This window comes from Triturus cristatus, chromosome 11 (genome assembly GCF_964204655.1).
Source record: "Triturus cristatus chromosome 11, aTriCri1.1, whole genome shotgun sequence".
In the NCBI taxonomy this organism is placed as follows: Eukaryota; Metazoa; Chordata; class Amphibia; order Caudata; family Salamandridae; genus Triturus; species Triturus cristatus.
In genome coordinates, this window is record NC_140594.1 from 1,138,091,243 (window position 1) to 1,138,109,602 (window position 18,360).

The following is an 18,360-nucleotide window of genomic DNA, read 5'->3' on the forward strand; positions in this document are numbered from 1 at the left end:
TTGTGTAATTTGCGCAAATACGCGCTACGCGAATTGCACGTAGCACAGTGCAAAAAAACATAGCGGTCATTTTTTGCTTGCTTGCGGTCCTCAACGTCAAGTTGGCAACCGCGAGCGGGCTAAATGACATCCCGGCGAGACTTTTACCTCGTTCGCGATCAGCAACATCAAGTTGCCAATAGCGAGCATGGGAAATAAACCTCCAGGCGAGATTCTCAACGCGGGGAGGTCAGGTTTCTCATTGCGAGTGGTCACGTATGCTCGCGACAACTCACGATAAAAAAACTACCAGTCCGCGTTGAGAAAACTGCCGCTCGAGTACATATCTACTCGAGCGGCAGAAAACGACCGCTTGCACTGTGCAAGATGCCGTTTGCAATGATTGCACAGTGCGGCCATGCATCCGGCACTGTGCAATCAGTGCGAACAGCATTTTCCCTACCGCACTACGCAGCTCGTGTAGCTTGCGTAGTGCGAAGTGCACTTCGCATAGCTATGCGTAGCGCTACTACGCAAACTACGGCCAGGGTTATTATTCAATCTATCAGCCTTCGGACTTACAACGGCCTTCGTCCAGCCACTTGCTGGCTCTCCCCCACATCCATTGTATCTGCTTAGGTGGGACATTTTTCTCTTACTTAGCAGCCATATCTTGGAATTCTTTTTTTGGGGGGAAATCATAAAATTAATTAAAAATAAAAGAAAAAGTGTAAGACTTGGATCTTTGCACAAATTGGAGGTCTTTAGCTAGTACACTCCTTCTTTAGTGTCAGGACGCATGTCAAATAGGCAAACGTTGTACTATATAAACTTGTTTATGTAATTTAACATTCTTTGATTACCCCTTATTTTGATAAAAAGTAACTGAATCTTCAGGACTGAATCTGCATCAATTTCTGCTTTGAACTTTCCCACCTTCGTCAACGACTGCATTGGGACCGCACCATTCAGCCACCCAGTATCGTCAAACCTCAACTCAGATCCAGCTTGCACGGTTGACGACTCATGGACAACCACCTTTTCTCCAGAAAAATGTCCGAGTACGAAGGTAACTGTTTGACCAGGACCTACCTGGGCTTATTATCTGACCCACTCTCCATGTATCCCGGTCTAGCATGGCCAGTTGTACGGAGTTGGCACTTTGTGCTTTTTGGCATGAAAATTGAATTCATTTTTGGTGTGATTTTAGCCATTAAAATTCTGTATTTTTATAATTTGGACTGTAATGTATGTCATGTCATGATATGTTATGTTTTGTTTTGCTGTGGTATATTATGTTATAATGCGATTTCGACTTTTTAACTGTTTTGGTACTTCTAAATGCTTCACACATTTTATTTCTCAGTTAAGCCTATCTGCTCTGTGGCATAGCTACAAGGGATTCAGCTGTAATGAATGAGCCACTTTTGTGGTCTGACACCCTATGATGACCCTCAACCACCCCCATTTTGTACTGACTTAAGTGTGTTATGTTACCCTAGCCTTAATGTAGGATGTGTTTGCATATGCCTGCTTCTCTTCTGTCCTGTAATCTTGCTGTCTTTTAGTAGAATAGTCTTGCCAAGAATATACGGTATGGGATGTTGAGGTGCAGTGTTGGGGTTGGTGGTGCACACATGTGCTCAATGTTGTATACTGAGGGATAAAGTCTATAGTGTTATTTGGGTTATGTGAATTATGGGTTGAACTATTGCCTTTGACATGGCTTCATGTCATTCTGATTTCTGACTTTACCTTGCTTTATGGCAGTGCTGACTATTGCCGTTGACATGGTTTCATGTCATCCTTGCTTTTTTGATTCCATCTTGCTTTGGGCCTTTGTGTGCATGGCTTAACTAACTCCATTTTCATGACTGAAGCTATTTTCTGTGCCTGCACGAAGCTGCAGGGGTGGGGAGGGCATGTTTTGCTCTTCTCCTGTTTTTTGCATTTTACTGACTAGAGATAACTGGTTCTAATCAGAGGAATGTACCTGGTCTGTCTCAGAGCCATAGCAAAGGCCTGATCAACCGATGCAGTGGCCTTGGAGCAGGCTGGTACAGGCTCTCATGCGAACGAGGGGGCGAGGCTTGCTAGAAGCTTCGTTGTGTTTGAATTTGTATTAAAAAGGGAGCCTACACTGGACTGGTGGAAGTTCACGCCGTGGAGCAGATGTGTTGTCACGGAAGAGTGGGGGCGGCTGGTGTCACCTCTGAAAAATTCACCCGGTTCAAGCAATGGACTCCCCTTGAGCAAAGTGGGGTGAAATGATGAAGCAGTAGGTGAGGTGTCTCTGCTACTAACTGTCTCTTGATTCTTTGCTGATTCTTTCCTTTCCTTCTTATATCCATACATATATATTTCTACATATATATTTGTCTTGATTGTGTTTCAATCATACTGTTGATATCTTAGAGTCTGCTATGTTAGGTGCATTTGGCTTACCGTGTGGTGCTATTTACTAATACATCCCAGATATACCAATTCGTCTTTTCCTTGTAGCAGGAGGTGTGGACTCTTCTTGACCAAGTATTCTGTTGTAGAAGGATGGGTGAATTCCCTTCTGGCATGTAATTGTGTTATAGGAAGTTGTTCTACTCCTGGCAAGTGATGTGCAAAGTATATCTCGCTCTAGAGAAGTGTTGTGTGTGTTACCTTGGTCTAGAGGAAGGGCTGTGTATATGTTATATTCCATAAGTTTGAAACTGATATTCTCTCCCTGGGAAAGTGACGGTACATACCTTGGTCCCGGGGAGATCTGAGACCTTTCATTACATCAGCTCAGGTTTAAGTTACTGAAATCCTTACTGGGCCTAACAAGATGTGAGGAAGTACCCGTCTGCACCAGACCATTACGGCCCCCTCCGGGCCTGAACCCCCTCCAACGAACTCCCTTCCGGACTCTGCCCTACGGAACAGTGTCTACAACGCCTATGACAACGGCGACCCCGCCCCTCTCTCTGTTACAGGAACATACCCCGAGAGACAGCAGACCGGAAGGACTACCCCTCGACCCCGGCAGCCCCTCCTCCCTGCCGGAAACCCGCTCTATAAAAGACGGAAGAGGAGAACCAGCAGTCGTCGGAACATCGTGGCAGGAGGTATCGACTCGAGACGTGGAGAAGGAAGAAGAAGAAGGCGGAGAACCCGAAGAGTGGTCCGAAGACTGGTGGAGTCCTACGGAGGTAGCTGAAGAGCGGCCGTAACTCGGAGGAGAGTTACGGCGGAGCGCGTGAGTACCTGTTTCCCTTCTTTCAGCGCTAGGCGTTCTGTGTATAAGACGTCAACCCCAGTGTAAATATTCCGTCTACTCAAGACAACCCGAGTCACCGAACCACCTGTGTAGATATTATATAGCACAGCATCCTGTAAATACCACCCTCACGACCCCCATTCCGAACACCTCTGTGCTTTCTACCCCACCTCCGACCCTCTCTTCCTTTTTCCCTCACGATCTTTTTCTCTCCCATCTCACCCCTGGTTATGGTTACGGCATAGAATAGCGAGTCTCAGCAGGACTAACGGCTCCCTTTTCCTTTCTCTTACTGCCCTCCGAGGAAACGCCTGGGACTTACCAAGCTTCGTCGTCCCCCTCTGACGTGACGTACCTGAAGTATCAACATCGACAACCAAGGAGGAAGACCGTGAACCAACACCTTGCCCTTTTCGTTCCTGCTGGAGAACTTTTTCTTGTTGTTGTGAACTCTGCATTCACCCCTTTCAACTGCCTTGTGTGCAATAAAGCTCACCATTGCCCAATATCCGGCCTCCTTGCCAGCTTTTCCAGCCCGCCGACCGCCCACGATCACACAAGACTAATGTCATTATTACTTGTGGTGGATTACCATCCACCCCAAACAATAATCCAGGTTCCCACAATTTTGAAAGCTGTTTGTGTGGATTGTAACGTCGAAGACCTCTTAGTTAAAGTATAAATGTATTAAAGTTGAAATACCATTTACAAAGCATAGAGATGCGTCCGCACCAGGTCTCTTCACTCCAGCAACTGTCTCCTCCAAGCCCTATCTAGTGAAACATGGAACACAGAGCATGTGCATGGAATGTAAGGACTTACATAGGTAAACACAAAATGACTCACTATAAAGCTTACAGCATACATAACAGAATATATAATAAAATATATACACATTATGGATGGTGCTTCAACTTGTGAATGGACAGACGTGATGCCCAAACGCAGAAGAACGCACCGCAAACACACTGGGACGTTCACAGCAGAAATCCAACGCTGAATCCTCCATGAAGACTGTATTCCAAAGATAACAATGTGAAGTTCTGCGTATCCTGCAAGATCCAGAGGACGCAACTTCACAAAATGTGCTCGTAAAGTGCCAAAAGATGCACCACGAACAGTGAGTAAAGACTATTATCTTAGCAAAATAATCATGCCTTGGAAATCCAGTGTTCCACTTCTCCTTTGTGCCACTCAGCGGTGGCTCCTCTGCTTTGGCTGAGGAGTGTCACCTCTCCTGCCAGCAGTCTCAAAGCGACAGGAGAGGGAAAAGGACCTGGGCCGGGGAGGTGAAGCCGGACCCAATAGAGGCCCAGCCAAAACTCCGTCCGGAGGCGGGAGGCCCGCCTCCTCCCCCATTAGCATGGCGATTAGGCCGGCGGGGGCCAGGATAGGCCCCCCTTGGACAAGGCAAACCCCCCAATCAGGGGGCGAGCTAGGGAGCGAAGGGGGGGATAAAAGGGTGCATACGGGCCAGGTAATCACACAAACCCCCTCAGACAAGAAGGAGAAGAATCGGCTGGCTGGACGACCCCACTGACCCTGCTGAAGGAAACTGATCCGGCTGAAGGAAATCGCAGGGAAGAAGACAGCCGCTGGTTTCACGACATTTTTCCCGGGACAAAGACACCTCAGGCCTCAAGCTTGGTGGACATCTTCCAGCGGTCATCGGGACCCAGGGCAGGGCGAAAAGAGCCGCCACTCCCACCATCCCCAGCGGGCAGCCGAATGCAGGGGAGACAGCACGAAAGAACCTCCACCTCCGCATAACAGAGCGACCAGAATGCTTCCCATCGTCGTTTGATCACCGGAGCGGCATCCTCCTCGTCCGGACGACATCTGGCGGCGGATTGGGAGCGGCGACCTTTTGCCTTCAATCGGACGGGGGCAGCGTGTGCGGAGCCTCCACCCCCGCCGTCGAGAAAAAGTAAATAAGGCGTCCGGCTTCACGGATACCCGCTTCCCCCTCCGGGAGATCGCCACGCCGTGGGTCTTTCGTGGGCTCACCTGCAGTCATTGAAGCGCGTCGGAGCCTCCACCTCGCCTTCCAGTCAAGCCAACCGGCGCTGCATGCACTTCCCTGCACCGCCACCAGGGAACAAAGGGAGATTAACCGGTATTCAATAGAGCCGGGGGTGGCGCTAACTGGAGAAAGCTTGCTCTCTTAAACGGGCAGGAGCACGACACTAAGGAAACTTCTGCCGGCCCGAGAACAGCGCTGGCTTGCACGCGCTGGGCCTGAGAACCACCGTGGAATAAAGGGCAAACAGACAAGAGCAGCTGTGCTAGTGCAGCACAGGAGCTGCATCTGCGGGGCAGGAATAAAACAAAGATGGCCAGCAGGAAGAAGGCAACTGGGAGGAAGACATAGCTCCCGTCCTGTTTCAGGGATGTACAGGAGAGGCCAGCTTCACCAAAGAAAGGCCGGAAGAGGCACAACGCGGGATCAGGACCCGACCTGGTTGAGGATCTACAGGCCATGTTGGAACAAGCCAGGGCCCTGGTGGTGCTGAAAGGTCAGAGCTGGATGGACCAGCATATCAAGGAAGGGGTCCGTGAAAAGGGAAAAACGCCAAGCATCTCCAGTGCCTCTGCCGCCTAAGAAGGCAGCAAAGAGGGGCCCGGCAGCCAAAACAGCGGCCCCTCCTAGGAGCGGAGCTGGGACAGGCATCAAAAGAAAGGGCACCCAGAAGGCCAGAAACAGAGATGCAGCGGCGCCGGAGCAGGTGGCCAGCTCGGAGTCGGACGACAGCAGCGATGAGGAGGGGTCTGTCGCCAGCACGGCGGCCAGCTCGGAGTCGGACGACAGCAGCGATGAGGAGGGGTCTGTCGCCAGCACGGCGGCCTCTCAGGAGAGACACGGGAAAGGCGCTCAGGGTAAGCATGGAATGCTGAGCAGTGAGCGGGGGCGCAAAAGGAGGTGGGGGGCCCAAAGCAAACTGGGGCAAAACGGTAACATGGGAACCCAAATTGGGGGAAACAATGTGGCAATACAAGGGACATGGCCCATGCACCTACCATAGCAGACAGGCATAGGCCAAGGGAGACCCGATTTCCAAGGGGAGGCCTGGTTGGAGGGATCTATGCAGCCACCACCATGGATGCCCTGGTGGCAATGGCCAGGGAGGGGTGCTCCATTCCCTGGGAACACACCATGGGGCACAGGGGGACATGAAAGCAGCCCGGCAGCAAGCAAGAAGGATAACGTAGGGGTACAAGCAGAAGGGACAACAAGTGAGGAGCCTAGCGGGTTAAGCCAGGCAGGACAGGGCAATAAGGCAAGGGGCGAGCCGGCCACACAAGAACACACGGGGGCCTTCGGGGAGAGAGCCCAAGTACAGCCAGAGCGAGTGGGGGGCAGGAAAGTAATGGGAAGCCAGCGAGCGAGTATCTGCACCCCTCCCCAAGCGACCTTCTCACGACAACAAAGTTGTTAGGACTGGCCAACCTCATCCCACTCACAATAAAGGAGAGAATTTGGAGAAAGGAATTCATAGATATTTTTTCACTGCTCGAACTGCGACAAGCAGGCTTAGACCTAACAACACAAGATTAAAAAGATGAGGACAGGAGGGCCCAAAGGAAACCCAGGGTGGACAGATCAATAGAAAATTGGCTGAAGGCTTTCAGGACACTGCCATGCGTGTTCATTGAAAAATTCCCACAAAGCACGGCAGCACTAATCCTCTATGAACAGAAGGTGCACAAGGTGCAGCAACAGTATCAGGGGGATGCATGGCTACAATACGACGAAGGATTTATGGAAAGAATGCAAGTATGGCCAACAATAGGATGGGAGTGCCAAGGCATGGAGGGCTACTCCAAGCACATGGTGGCAGCCAAGGAGGGGGTTGGTGCGAAAGTGAGTAATTTTTGTCCCTATGGGAGTAAGGGCAGGTTCGAGGGACAGGGAAAAGATTTTAAAGCGAAAAGACAGATGGTTAACAAGTCAAGCAAGGCATGCTGGAAATTTGACAAAGATGAGTGTAAATGGGGAGCATCATGCAGGTTCAAGCACGCATGTGGGTCATGCGGGGGAAACCACCCTACCATACGATGCTGGCAGGCTACAGGGCCAGGGGCAGACAAACCAAAGACAGGCCCAAAGAAATGAGGTACAGGCCCCGATAGGCGGGGGTAGGGGGAAAGGGGGCGGAGGACAGACGCTTCCAACACCCATAAAAACAGGCAAGCTGCTTCATCTGTTACAAAACTATCACAAACCAGCAGACCGGCAGCTGCTAGCTAAAGGGTTTACGCACGGATTTCCAATCCCTTACAAGGGCCCCAACGGTGCACGAGAAAGCAGAAACCTAAAGTCAGTCGGAGACAACTCCGAGGTAGTAAAACAGCAGGTGGAGAAAGAAGTGATGCTTGGCCAGGTGGCGGTCCCCTTCCCTCTCCCACCGTTGAAGGACATGGTAGTATCGCCACTCGGCGTAATGCCCAAAAAAGACCCGGGGAAATTTCATCTGATTCACCACATTTCACACCCAAAAGGGGGATCGATCAACGACTTGCTGGAGCGAGGGGCTTGCACGGTGGCCTACACTTCGGTTGACGATGCAGTGGACCTCATTAAGCAGGAAGGGAAAGGGGCCTTGATGGCAAAATCAGATGTGGAATCAGCATTCAGATTGTTGCCAGTGCATCCAGACAGCTACCATCTGTCGGGTTTAAAACTGGAGGGAAGCTACTACTATGACAAGTGCCTACCGATGGGTTGCTCAATATCATGCGCACACTTTGAGGCTTTCAGTAGTTTTCTAGAGTGGGAACTGGGAACACGCACACCACGGGGGCGTGTCCACTACCTAGATGATTTTCTGTTCATTGGTAGGGTGGACACTGATGACTGCGCCACTCTCCTAAAGATGACCCAGGAGCTGGGCATCCCACTGGCGCAGGAGAAAACAGAGGGCCCCACAACTAAACTGGCTTTTCTGGGTATAGAGCTGGACTCATAAGCCAGCACATGCAGACTGCCACCAGAGAAGGTAGCCAACCTACTGTGCGAGATAAAGAGGCTGAGGCAACAAAAGAAGACAACACTGGGGGAACCGAACAAAAGTAGTAAAAAAGAGAAAAGCTTACTAGAAGGTAGATGGAAGGCTCTCACAGTGTCCTTGGGATGCCTCACGGCAGGGGCACTGAGGGAGCCAAGGGGCGGCATGCCGCCATAAAAGAATAGATGTAATGCTCCCGCAGGACCCTTGGGATGCCTCACGGCAGGGGTTCAGAGGGAGAGGAGGGCAAGGACTCAGCCGCAAGAAAGGAGTGTAGATGCTCAAGAAAGGTCCTTGGGATGCTACACGGCAGGGACCTCTGGGTTAAGGGAGGGCCCATGAAAGGGTACAGGGCGAGCGGGACAGCACTTGCGGCCCGGACAGGTCCAGATGGACACCCTCCGAATCGGTAGCAAACTGAAGCCTAGAATCAGAAGCCCAATAGGGGTCCCTCCCCTCCCAGGTTATTGAGACGGCTGGGTCCAAAATGCAAGAAAATGCTAAGGAACAAGATCATTAAAGAAATAACATGGATAAGAAATGTGTACATAACCATGACCGATTGAAATGTATAAATGGATGTTTGATGAATAAACTGCGACCTTTTCAGGCACCCAAGAAAGTTGTCAGTGGTGATTTATGGTAAAAAGCGCCCAGCTGGCGTTGAAGGGCAGGGGGAGCTGAGCAGGGAGACTTGCCGCCTGGAAGGGGTTATAAAACGATAATAAACACTTTTATCATTGTTTTATTTTCTTTTTCTGACGAGTCTTTGGGGACAGGGCCATGGTAATGAAAGGCTGCAGGAGGAGTGGTAAGTGCCCTTTGATCCGTGCGCATGATGGTTTGGCCGTCCGTCTCAGGCATGCGCACTGAAGCTGTCACCAACCCAGCTGCGTTGCCGAGTTGGAGACAGCTGGCACAGGCTCCCAGCCTCATTGGGAGCACAAATTCAGAGCGCTCAGGCCAATCCTGACACTGCTCTGATGACATGAGAGTAGCATCACGATTGGCCGCAGTGGAGTCTGGGAGCCTGTGCCTGCGAGGAGAGCACGATGCGGCAGGCTGCAGGTAAGTTTAAAAAAAATGTGTTTAGTTGTCTCCTGGTCCCCCCACCCCGCACTGCCACTCGTCCACAACACCGGCAGCTACTGGTGCCACTCGTCCTCTACGCTTCCCCGTGGATTAAACGAGAAGTGTTTGCATGAAAAAAGGAACTACATAAAATTGTAGATATTCCCCAAAAATTATTTCACAGGCTCCTCTCTAGGGTTTCAACTGCACCCAGCTCGTCGCCAAAATTGTAAGACCTCGTAGTTTAAGTATTAATGTATTAAAGTTGAAACGCCAGTAACACAGCATAGAGATGCGCCCTCTCCAGGTCTCTTCACTCCAGCAAATGTCTCCTCCAAGTCCTGTCCAGTGGAACATGGAACACAGAGCATGTGCATGGAATGGAAGAGACTTACAAAAGTAAACACATTACATGATATAAAGCTTACAGCATACATAACAGAATATGTAATAAAATAAATGTACAATAAATACCAAAATGCTAACGTAAAAGACACAGCTTGGATTTGTGTGAACTCTACAGGGTGCAAGTTCCAGATAACTTGAATAAAAAACGAGCATACCCTCATGTGCTGAAATGAACTGTAGGTATTTTATGTAGGGCTGCTGTGATGGTTCAAAGGGCCACAATTTAGGGTACAAGTAGCCTGGTGTCAGATGATTTAGGCATTTATAGGATAAGCAGGCCATCGTGAAGCAAATACACTTCGCCATAGAAAGCCAACGCTATACCCCAAGTGTGCAGGAAACATGAGGGCATATTTTATTGCTTGAATGAGTGTGGTGCAAAGCGATTTTGTGCTGTGCTTGTGGTCTAAAGTATGGTAACTCACAGCTATGTTTTGCATTGTGTTGCACAAATTAAGCTCCACCACAAAACATTAGTAAATAAACCCTGTGGCCCCTAGTCCGGAATTGAGAAAGCTAAGCAGATTGTCACTGCTCCCCACAGGTACTCTCCAGATAGGGAGATGATGACACAGATTTAATAGAGGTGGGTGATTAGCAGGTGTCCTCTTTCTGCATCCTGGGGCATATGTACTGTGACCCGTGTTACATCTGATTTGGAAGTAGAGGGAGGTTTGTTGTTTCTGCTAATCCCAATAGGAGCAGATACGGTTAAAGATAAAATAGAGGATCAATCAGTGGCAGTTGCAGAGGATCATCTTTGATCCAATTTGCTCAGAAACCTGTATGTCTGCACTCTCTTACACAGCATGACACCGAAATACCCCATGATGGTGCTGGTCTCCTCATCCGCTCTATGTTCAATCCATAGCCTTGTTGCCCCCAGAAGTGATAAACCTTGAAACTTTTGTCTTGAGAGATTTCTAGCCTTTAATCAGGAACATACATTTACCCTTGTAATATTAATTTTGCAGATATAAATGCATAATAAACATAACAACAGTGTTATTAAATCTTCCGATAAAGAGGGAGGGACAGTGATTCAAGATAAGACCAAGTGACAATGAGATTTACTGCCAACTCAGGAACACAGAACACTATGCATGTCTTGAACTCAAACCCTTAGTAGAGATTTAAGATGCGCTCAAATTCTTTAGTGAACAGCCGAAACTAGTTGGAGCGATATTGAATTCCTTAACAAGAACACCAGAACTCTACACAGTTCCTAAAGTACACAAAAAAGCTTCCAAACCTCAAAGGAACACCAATACTCTCAGGCTGTTGCTCTATCTTAGAGCCATTGGCTAGATACATTGGCTAGTTTATTAAAAATATGAAGCTAATACGAGAACATATGTGCAGGACAGGACACATTTTATAAATTTGGTTGAGGACTTAAACTTTAACCACCCGATTGAAATTTTAGCCACCCTTGACATTGGATCATTATACACTAATATTCTGCAGGCGGGAAGCATAGAGGTGATGGAGGCCCTCTTTAATGAGAGACAGGGACCCTTAAAGGTACCTACCTGTTTCATAATTTATTTGCTTTGTATTGCTCTCGTCAATTTTTTTGTTTCTGGTCTGAGGGCAATTACTATTGCTATTACAATTACTACGCAAAGGTACATCCAGGGAGCCGTTTTCAAACCAACATTTTCCAATCTCTTTGTAGAGGCTCTTGAGGCATTGTGTATATGGACTCTGTGATCATTTTTTTTCATTAGGGAGTGAAAAAGATATAGTGATGATATCTTCATGATCTGGTCTGGAGATGGCAAAAATCTATCCAGACTCATTGACTTGCTCAACAATTCACAACCTAACTTTTGCTTCACATAGCACAGCAGTAACACATTCATTTATTACCGAGACCTTACTGTAATGGTCAATGACAACAAACTTTATACCAAATCATTCTGAAAATCCACAGAGAACTCTCTGTTAGAATTTTATAGTTACTATCCCGTGCCTTTGAGGACTTTCTTTTAGACAATGTTTTAGACTTCAGAGGTCAATACCCTTTCATTGAAATTACTAGAGATAGGATATTCCAACTACCTAATAAGTCAGGTTTCGCTTGTTAAACCATAGCTCAACCCTGGGTAACTGTGGCTCTGAGCAGTCAGGCTCACACAAAGAAATATGTGTAAAGCATTTAAACAGCACCAAAACAAACAAAGAAGAAAGAAACTATACACTCAAGAAAACCAACACCAATTTATAATAACGTTAGTATATTTTTATGATTTTATGGACATCAAATAAAAAAATATCAAAGGAGGGTCCCGGAGATATAGATTTTACAAGAAACAATAAATCAGGACTTTTCACGTAACCACAAAATGCAGTTTTTTAGCGTTACTTTGGGGAACCAACTTCTGCAGAGAACCAGTCAAGGAGACCAGCAAGGGCCAAAGAAACAGTTACCTTCTCAAGGAAAGCAGTCTTAAGTCCAGTCCCAGCATCAGTGGCCCCTTGCCAGTGACTTATATTTATTGGTCCTGCTGCAGGAGACACAAGTTGCTGAAGAGGCTGTGGGATACTGAAGATGCTGTGCAGTCTGGGGTTACTGCTTGGCCCATGGTCCTGGTGGGGTGGTTCTGGTAAGAGGGGTGAATGTCCCTCGAATTCCTTACTGGTTCAGCAGAAGTCCAGTCATCACTGGACTACCAGATGCCCTGCACAGTGGTTGCAGCGTTTTCAATCTTTTGGCACTAACTCTGTATCTAGTCTTTCCAGTCATGCGAGATCGGAGTTGTGGGTGCCCCTTTTATGCCCAAAAAGTGCTCTTAGGGGAGTTAGTGGTCACTAGCCACTGGGCTACCAGGCTCCCTCCTGCCTGATGAGAACTTCCTGTGAAGTGTGGCATCTACCTATATTCTGCCCACTCCCAATATATCGGGACCACTCTCTTGGTGTGTGGACCTCAGAAGCCCATCCTAATGGTGTGGTTGGATGTGGGCTGCACGCCCATGGAAAAATCAGTTTGGCCAGTGCCTCCCCCTCTCTGTCCCACAGGCCACTGGAAAACCTGGACAACAGGGTGGCAACTTCCTAAAAGTTGCATGTTGCAACAAGTTACATCAATTTTAACTTGGGTATCAAGCCAGGCTTTATGGTAAGTTGAAGAACTAACTTTGGCAGTCTCATTCAGAAATTAGCAGAGCTGAGGTTTTCAGCGAGGTAATCTGTACTCACCAATAGGGCTTCCTGTCTCTCCCAGCAGAAAAACAATTGAGGGATTTTATTGCTAGAACATGTTAAACTTATGTTCTACTTTTCTAAGATTCTGCACCCTGCCTTTGGACTCGATAGGTCTGCTGTAGGGGTGACTTACACACATTAAAAAAGGAGTTTGGGATTTGCCATTGAATAAAATCGCAAAGAGAAGCTAGCAGTTTTAAATTGCCCTTCCTGTCTGCAGTGTCCGACCGGGAGCCGTGTTGTACCTGGTCCCACGAAGCGATTTCGCAATCAGTGCTGCAATCCCATAGGGAACACTCTTACTTACAGGCCCTGGTTACCCCTGGTACCACATACTAAGGACCTAGCACTAAGTTAGCTTGTACTAATTGAGTATAAGCAAATCCACAGACATGTTGTAGGGTCAGGGCACTTGCATTGAAGCCTTGTTAGCAGACCTCAGAGCACTCTCAAAGTAGATAAACCAGCAGCATCTGTCCAAACCTTTGGGGGTGACATACAAAAAGAGGGTTTTCTGTATAATCCCTCTTTTGTCTTTCAAGCATTGCTGCAGTATCAACATATCATACCATATAGCGCGAGCTTGCAAGTTTCCTTCTAATGATATTTCTATTACTTCAATGTAAGTTATACCACTGGTTACTAGTCACCCTAAATGTGGGGACTGTGTGGCTTGTAACTTTACCTCTAATAGCAAGGTATTGTATTATCAAAAATGATCATGCTCAAAAGTTTAAGCATGATCTAATTTTTTCTAACTGTAACTCCACTTCTGGCTGTATTTAGTTTATTTATTAGCCAGGGGGTTTTCTGTTTATATTTGCTCTTTGAAGTATGTACAGATAAGGGCTAAATCAGAGACACCTCCTCCGTTAGAACAGAGGAGCATTGCTCCACTTAAATCCCACCAAAGCCCCAGAGAAGAAAAATAAAATGGTAACTTATTTCCATTTTATTTTTCATCATCCCGTCCTGAACCGAGTGTCAGGACGGTGCGGGGTCTTCTGAGTAGCAGCAGTGGTGGGCTGCCTGTGCACTGTTCAAAGTGTGCATGTGTCTTTGACCGGCCGTCTTGTGATGGACAGCCAGACATGCGCACTTTAAACCTGTCAATCCAGCTGTCTTAGACAGTTGGGTTGAGAGAAAGTGCAGGCCTTCAGTGCTCTGGGGAGTGCCGGGAGAGGCCAATCCCTTCAGTCAGGGTACCGATGTCTTGCTGGTTAACAGCATGGGAGCAGCGCCAGGATTGGTGAAGAATGCAAAAAGAACTATTGATGGACAGAATGCAGAACAATGTCATACATTCACCCCACTACAGAGATCTGGGCCTAAATCCATCGTTTTTTTTGCCAACCATGCCATTCCAGTTTGGACCCAGCCATATGCAAATCAGTCTTGACCCTGTGCCCAATGGGAACAGTCCAGCCCAAACTGCCAGGCCAGGTCCTCCCTGGACTGGAAACACGCATCCTAGAACCGGTTTCGGGGTTTCACTCCTCTTCAGCCAGGATAGCTTGATTCCAGTGGCATGGAGAGCACAGGACTCACGTCTGAGCATACCCGTCGAACTCTGGGTGACAAATGCAAAAAGAACTATTGATGGACAGAATGCAGAACAATGTCATACATTTACCCCAGTACAGAGATCTGGGCCTAAACCGAAACCGGTCCCAGAATGCTTGTTTCCGGTCCAGGGAAGACATGGCTGGACTGTTCCCATGAGGCACAGGGTCAGACTGATTTGCATATGGCCATGTCTGAACTGTGGTGGTGGAGTGAGCTAAAGAATGATGACGGATTAAACCCAGATCAGTTAACTGGGGGTGAGTGTTTGATTTGCTCAAACGCTCTGTCCATTATCCCCTTTGGTATCGCTTAGGATTGGTGAAGGGCATTTGCTGGTGCCCGCACTGCAATCGATGGAAGAAGACGTCCAGAGCACAGGACATGTTAGTGAGTGTTACATTTTTGATTTTTTTATGTTATCTGTCCCCCCCCTCATTGATGCCAGCCACCACTGGGCTAAATATACCAGCTTTGTGTGATTTCACTTATTTTTGTAATGATAGGGACATTAAAATACTGATGGTGCCAGTAGAAAACCAGCCAGGTTGCACCATACTCCTGACCAATGTAGTTTAATTACTATACAGGATTTTCCAATCAGTCGTTTTCATTGCTAACTCTATTAGTCTGGGAATTTTGTCTGCCATTCATTGTGGACTCCGTAAATCAGCTTATTTCTCCTCCTTCTGCACAGACTTTCTTCAACCAGTTTACAGAAGTAAAGAAGCTTTTCCTACTTCTAACATTTAACCTCTTGTTGCTGATTTAAATGCTAATTTTCTCATATACCCTGTGAGAAGCTGGCTTGATATTTAGTGCACACTTATGTAAGTGGGCACCCTGCATCAATCCAGACAACCCTTATGGTGATTCTAGTGGTCTTAGACAACCTTAGAAAGCTCTCTAAGTAGTAGCTGCGGAGAACAGCCTTCAGGCTTAGTCCAGGAGTGTAAAGCAGCTTGTTTTACCAGTACGTAATCTTATTGATATAGATTAAGTAAAAAAGAACCACACAGTGTATTTATAAAAAATATGTATTTATCGTAAGACACTCACTAACACATACAGATATCTCCTTCCGAGAGATATAGATAATCACACAATATTTTGCAATAAAACCGGTAAGAAGCACAATTATACAGTGGTCGCCAGGGGGAGACCAAACCATATACCAAAATAGTGATATGCGAACCACTACTCAAGTCAAGACTATACCCAGAAGACATAGAAGTGCCGGCGACCCAAGGAACCACCTGAGGTAAGTAACCAGGGATCCAACGTAGGCAGTATGCAGAGTGGGAACACGATCGCAGACTCAAGTACCTGGGTAAGTCGCGGTTACAATGATAAAGAAGAAGGCCCCTTTCCAGTGAACCCTGAGGACACCCCATGGAAGACAGAAGGTTGGAGAGCTACCCCACCCATGGATACCATTGGAATCAGTATACCTACAACGACTGGCAAGCACAATCGAGGAATTCAGGGCGAGGCCGCTGTTGAAGATGGATGAAAGAGTCTTTTGGAAGCCGAACGTGGGTTTGTTGCGAACAGTAACTGAAAGCAGATGGGTCTGAGTCTATGCCACGCCTGGACATCCAGGAGGCATGGAAGATGATGGCCACTCAAGTTCAGTGCAGCAGGTCAGTTGATTAAGAGGCTTCAAGTACAGGTACACCGACTCGGTATCTCAGCCCAAGCCACTGTGATGCTGAAGATGACAGAGTCAGTCTGTCCAACCAACCGCATCGGCACGGGTCAGTTATTACAGGGACAGACTCACCAACAGAACCTTTTTGATGTGTCTGACTCTGTTTATACAAGTCGGTCAAGGTAACCAATGAGGTTACCGCATGATGAAGCAATACAATGACACAGTGCACAGGGGTTCGGTTGCAGGGCGTTCTTCAAGGGATTCTGGCCTCAACTTGATGAGAGGACAACTCAGGCCTCGAGGAAATGCAGAACCACAACCTCTGTTGCTGAGCCTTTTGGAATCCGGGGAAGCCCGGGTTCGGCAGACCGGTCGATCTTGTTACGGTGCCTGCGAATGCAGGGGAGTGACTCCTTCACTCCAGGGGAGATTCGTTTGGATGTCTATAGATGTCCACAGGCCAAGGACAGAACCTGTATGGAGCATGTACACTTCTGGTGCCACGGGTTGCAGGACGATGAGTTCAGGATCAGACAGAGTCTTCTCAGTTGCATTCTCATTCCCAAAGCAGAGGATGATGCGATCAGTCTGGCACAGTCAGCACAACTGAACCAGGATGCCCAGTTGAAGTGGAGATGGAGCTAAATCAAATCCCACGGCGAATCTAGGGACCCACCTACAGGTAAGCCCTTAAGTATCCTAAGGGAAGGTCTGGGACGATGTAGGGTTCCCTCCCAGGGGAGGGGCTGGACAGTGGGGAGGATACTGTGTCCTTTGTCCACTTTTGCACTAGAGCGAGAGCCAACGGCTCCCTGAGCTGGTTTGAACTAGACTATGCAAGGAAGGCACCAAATGTACCCCTCAAGCAGACTGAGTGGTGCTGGCATGCACCCCCACCCGACCCCAATACACTAAACCCTGCCTGGGAGGTTTTCACCCTATTGCTATTGTTCTGCCTTCCCCTGCTCAAGCTTTGATTAGCAGCAGGAAGGCAGAATCGTGTTTCTGGTCGGCAGCAGCCATGTTATGCTGTCGGGTCTAGAAAACTGGTACTAGGAGCACTGAGGGCCTTCCGAAGGAGCTTTACAGTGCATGGAATCATACCTCCCACACCCTTTATGGTATGAGGGTATGATTCCAACATGTTTGATACCAAACATAACAGGGTTTGTTACAGCCAGTTCAAAGATGGTCATCACGTAATGACGCATTGCCACTCTATGTATCGTAGTGGCTATTGCACTTACAACCCCGGAGAATGGACTCTTAAGGTTTTAGGGGTGTCTCGCTCATGCTGGGGCACCCTCACACTTAGAACCGAGCACCCCGCTTTCAGGATTGAAAAGACCTGCTTTAGGGGTGACTAATAGGTTTTAAGTGCAGTGACCTTGGATATAGGGAAGCCTATACTGTCGTAAGTGGTGCTAACACCAGCTTACACAGCATGCAATGGCAGGCCTGTAGTTACAGTTTGAGTGATCTTCCGTGGGTGGCATAACACATGCTTCAGTCCATGGGGGGCCCCTGGTATACCTATGCCCTTGGCACCTCAGTACCATATACTAGGGACTTATAAGGATACACCAGTATCCAATCTGGGATGTACCTAAGTACCTACCATAACCAATTTAGGGGAGAAAGCACAACGTCTGGGGTCCTGGTTAGCAGGATCCCAGTCAGAACCTTAACAAAACCAGGCAAAAAGTGGGGGTAACCATGCAGAAAGATCCTACCTTCCTCACTCAGAACCCCTGCTCAGCTCGTCTAATTGGGAGGCTAGCACACCTTCTAATTAGAGGATTTTTTCTAATTTCCTTCTATGTTCTGTTGACAATAATTTACCAGTTATTCCTCACTAAGGGGCATATGTACAAGGGGATTGTTCCCCGGAACATCACTTTTTTCGACGTTCTGGTGGCACAGTGCCCTGAGCCATATTTACAAAGCAAAGCTAAGCCACTTAGCATGGATTAACGCTGCATTGTAAACATCGTTTGTTTTCACACAGGTGTCTGCGTGGAAGGGGCGCGCAATGGGCGTTGCTGTGGGCGTTACACCGCAACACCCATTGCTTTTTGTCACTGTCTGAATTTTACAAGGATGTGTAAATCTGAGGCAGTGCCAAAAACGAATGTCATGCAAAAGTAGGCGTTAGATTAGCGCAAGAAAGAGAAATACTTTTATTTTTCCTCAATTTTGCTTTTTCTGTGTGTGCT

At 47.8% G+C, this 18,360-nt stretch overlaps 1 protein-coding gene across 1 annotated transcript in view; it reads right to left on the bottom strand.

Moving 5' to 3' along the window:
* Window positions 1-18,360, bottom strand: part of LOC146786207 (cytochrome P450 2J5-like) — a 438,174-nt gene that overhangs the window by 299,372 nt on the left and 120,442 nt on the right. The window lies entirely within an intron of this gene.